The sequence below is a fragment of the Balaenoptera musculus genome, chromosome 20, assembly GCF_009873245.2.
Source record: "Balaenoptera musculus isolate JJ_BM4_2016_0621 chromosome 20, mBalMus1.pri.v3, whole genome shotgun sequence".
In the NCBI taxonomy this organism is placed as follows: domain Eukaryota; kingdom Metazoa; phylum Chordata; class Mammalia; order Artiodactyla; family Balaenopteridae; genus Balaenoptera; species Balaenoptera musculus.
The window spans coordinates 6684570-6688867 of NC_045804.1; the positions used below are offsets into that span (position 1 = coordinate 6684570).

General features: G+C 45.8%; 1 protein-coding gene across 1 annotated transcript in view; it reads left to right on the plus strand.

Moving 5' to 3' along the window:
- Window positions 1-4298, plus strand: part of RAB37 (RAB37, member RAS oncogene family) — a 71811-nt gene that overhangs the window by 11271 nt on the left and 56242 nt on the right. The gene's annotated exons all lie outside the window — the stretch shown is intronic.

Sequence of the window (4298 nt, forward strand, 5' to 3'; positions counted from 1 at the left end):
CAAGTGGCAAAAAAAAAAAAAAAAAAAGACCAGGGCCCTGACCCCTTGGGATGACAAGTTGGTGCATGAAGAGAGGCTTTGGAAAGACAGAAGTGAGGGGCCAGGTGAGCTCTGGGGTCATGCCCTCCAAGACCTTCACTGTGCCCTGCCTATGCCTGAAAAGCCAGGTCTGCCCCAGACATCAGAGACACCACAAACGCATGAGAAGGCCACACAGGGTAGTCCCTGACCACCGCTTGTTCTGTCCACTTTCTTCTCATCTACACCCTGCTCTGTTCTCCCCTGTCCTGTCCACCAACTATCCTGCCCACTCCCTGCCCTGTCTGCCACCTGGCTCCGTCCACCACTTGCCCTTTTCACTGATTTTCTTAGAGCAGGAGGCAGCTCCTTAGCAATGAAAGAGAACTGGCCTCGGGGTGCTGTCCTGGCTCTGCATCAGCTGACTGACCTTCCCAGGTCATTCCATTCAAAAGCCCTTTGCAGCCTGCAGAGCAGTTGCATATAAGTTGTCACATGTGATTTCCACAGCACAGAGTGTAAGCAGCACAGACATTATTACTGCCTGTGAAAGGGGAGCCCTGTGGTCAGGACCCTTTTGATTGCCAGTGACAAAACCAACTCAAACCATCTTAAGCCAAAAAGAGAATTCACTGGCGAGCCGGGGGATACTGCTGACATCCGGCTCGGTTGGATCTGGGGACTCAAACGATGGCACCAGCAGCCTCACTCTCTCTGTCCCTCAACATTCTTCCCTCTGGTTCGACTTTAATTACAACCTCCTCCTGGGGTCACATCGTTGCCAGCAGCTCCAGGGTCACATCCTCACAGCTCCCTGTTTCAACTAAAGTCCTAGATCTAATGCTCATTGGGCTGAGATGGGTCACATGTCCACCCCAAAGGTGGAGTCGGTCCTGCCCATTCCTTATCAATGGAGAGTGGAAGAGAGCAATTTCCAAGGAAAATGGGGGTGATGTAAGCTGTGGGCTCGTCATGCAATGACAGATGTCCCTATGGTAATCCCAGAGGAGGTTGGGTCCCAGTGTCTTTTAAATGTTTTAGTGAGAAGTGATTGAAAAAGAAATGAACTGAACTTGTCACTCTCCCATCTAAATTGGGCTAGTTGTGTCCCACTCATGGTGTCACTTCAGACTGACTAATCCAACTTAGTTTCTTAGTAACCAGACTCAGGAAATGAACTGACGTCACCCTATAAAGGGATTGGTTTACTGGGGCTGTGAAGCCAGACCTCACCCTGCGGGTGGGAGTAGATTTTCCTATGGAGGAAGATGACCCAACTTTCACTTTTCAATTACCCAGGGAGGAGGCTGATTGGGGTTGGGGAAGGGGGGACGGGGTGAGGATGCAGGAGGTGAAGCTCAGGCTGGAATGAAGGAAAGTTCTTCCTCCTCATTTTGGGATCAGAATCAGGTTGTGTGAAGATGCCTGGATTGGACTCAGGAAGGCAGATGAGAAGTGAGACAGAAGCCTGCCAAACAAGGCAAGCGCCATGAGTGTGCAACCTGGGCCCTGCATTTGGAAGGGCTCCGTGATTGTTTTAATACTCTGCTGTCACCATCTTGAGAGTATTAATTTTTGTACAAGGAACCCCATATTTTTATTTTGTGCTGAGACCCACAAATTATATAACCATTCCTGCTGTCAAATAGGAGCCCCTGGAGGGTCTGAGCGCAGGTCTCTGCAGTAGTTCTGAGCTATTCTTTGGGGTGTATCTCCTTTCTTTTGGCCTCACCCCACGCCTGGTTTCAAATGAGCTGTGAGGAGCCAGAGAAGGGCTATCTTATGCTCTGGGCAGAATGGCTGAGGAATGAGTTGTATTCCTCCCCAGGGCCATCACTGTGTCAGCAGCGGTGGTCACTGGCAAAGAATGGCCCAGCAGAAGAGCAGTCTGCAAGGGCCGTGGGCAGCAGGAAGCATGGCATGGAAGGCAGATCAGAACATCCAAGGGTGGATAAACGAGGCCCCAGCCTTGGGCAGGCCCCTGGGGGTAAGTGACTGCCACATAGGCTGGGGGAGAAGTAAACGAGACTTGTGTTTGTGATTTGAGCATGGCATTGAGTGAACAGTCAGCTTTTATTGGTGGCTATTAGTTAATAATGGGAGCCATTATTATTAATACATGTTTAATTACACATTTGAGGAAAGCAAAGCAAAGAAAAAAGTTACCTGTGATGCCACTGCTTCAAAACACCTACCTTAAATAAAAATGGAATTGCACTCTGAATATATCTATGTATATGTATATGTGTGTGTATATATATGTATGTGTGTATATATGTATATATGTGTGTATATACATATGTGATATATATATGTGTGTGTATATATGTATGTATCTGTGTGTGTGTATATATATATATATATAGAACAGGCATTTTGTCATCCACATTTTTTTAATGACTACATGATATTCCATTGTATGGATACATGAAAATTCATTGTTAATTCTGAAATTTTGAAGCTTAACAAAAGATACAGAGACTAGCATAACAAAAAAGAAATGCCCATGTACCCACCATTCATATTAACTAAATGCTAACATTTTGCCTTTAAAAAAACCTTAAAGGAGCTTCTACTGGGTGTGTGGCAGTAGCTCCTGAGGGACCACTCAGAGAGAGCTGGGGTCGGCTGGAAAGACATCAGCGGGGCCTACGCTATTACACACTGGGAACCAGAAGGTTACCTTGAGATCACAAGCTAGAGGGTCTGTGGCACTTTGGTTAAACTCCATCTTGCAGAGGACTGAAAAGACCCCGAGACACATCTATGATTGTCCAAGGCCACCCAGCAAATACACAAGAAAAAAACAGAACCCTGGGACTTCCCTGGCGGTCCAGTGGTTAAGACTCCACGCTTCCACTGTGGGTAGCACAGGTTCAATCCCTGGTTGGGGAACTAAGATCCCACATGCCATGCGGTGGGGCCACAAAAAAAGAAAGAAAGAAAAAGGAAGGAAGGAAGGAAGGAAGGAAGGAAGGAAGGAAGAAGGAAGGAAGGAAGGAAAGGAAGGAAGGAAAGAAGGAAGGGAGCAAGAGAGAGAGAGAAAAGAAAGAAAGAAAGAAAGAAAGAAAGAAAGAAAGAAAGAAAGAAAGGAAGGAAGGAAGGAAGGAAGGAAGGAAGGAAGGAAGGAAGGAAGGAAGGAAGGAAGGAAGGAAGGAAGGAAGGAAGGAAGGAAGGAAGAAAGAAAAAGAAAGAAAGAAAGAACCCCAACCCGGGGCGTCTGACCTCAGGCCCTAAGCTCCTCCCCATTGTCATGCTGGCATGTCCCACCTTGGACCGCCGGGGTCCACAGGAAACAAAAGCTTGCACTGGAAGCTGCCTCAAGCCCCTTCTGTTGCTGACCTCCCAAAATTCTAGTGTGGCCCTGGCAACAATCTCAGCCTAGCCCCGGACAGACACCGAAGCGCAGTCGATGCCAATGGGGGACACGAAGCAGATTCAAGACTCTGCCTCCAGAGCTGCCCAGACATCATTGGAAAGTAGGTGCAGTGAGCCCCTGTTAATTGGGGCTCAGGAGCAACATTATCCCCTGGGAATTTGCCTCCATCAAAACCCCACTGTGACTGTCATACAGAGTGAAGTAAGTCAGAAAGAGAAAAACAAATATCGTATATTAATGCATATATGTGGAACCTAGAAAAATGGTACAGATGAACCGGTTTGCAGGGAAGAAATAGAGACACAGACGTAGAGAACAAACATGTGGACACCAAGGGGGGAAGTGGCGGGGGCGTGGGGGGTGGGATGACTTGGGAAACTGGGTTTGACACGTATACACAAATATGTATAAAATAGATAACTAATAAGAACCTGCTGTATAAAAAATAAATTAAGTTAAATTAAAACAAACAAACAAACAAACAAAAAACCCCACTGCTGGGACTTCCCTGGCCGGTCCAGTGGTTAAGACTCTGAGTTTCCACTGTGGGGGGCACAGGTTCGTTCCCTGGTCAAGAAACTAAGACCCCACATGCCACACAGCACGGCCAAAAAAATATATATTAAAAAAAACCCAACAACTGCAATAGATAAACAAGGACCTACTGTATAGCACAGTGAACTGTATTCAGTATCTTGTAATAACCTATAATGGAAAAGAGTCTGAAAAAGAATATATGTATATATATATATATATATATATATATATAAAACTGAATCACACCTGAAATTAACACAGCACTGTAAATCAACTATACTTCAATAAAAATTTAAAAATTAAAAAAAAATTTAAAAACCAACTGCAAGATAACAACCCCAGGAAAGAAAGGCAAGATTTACTG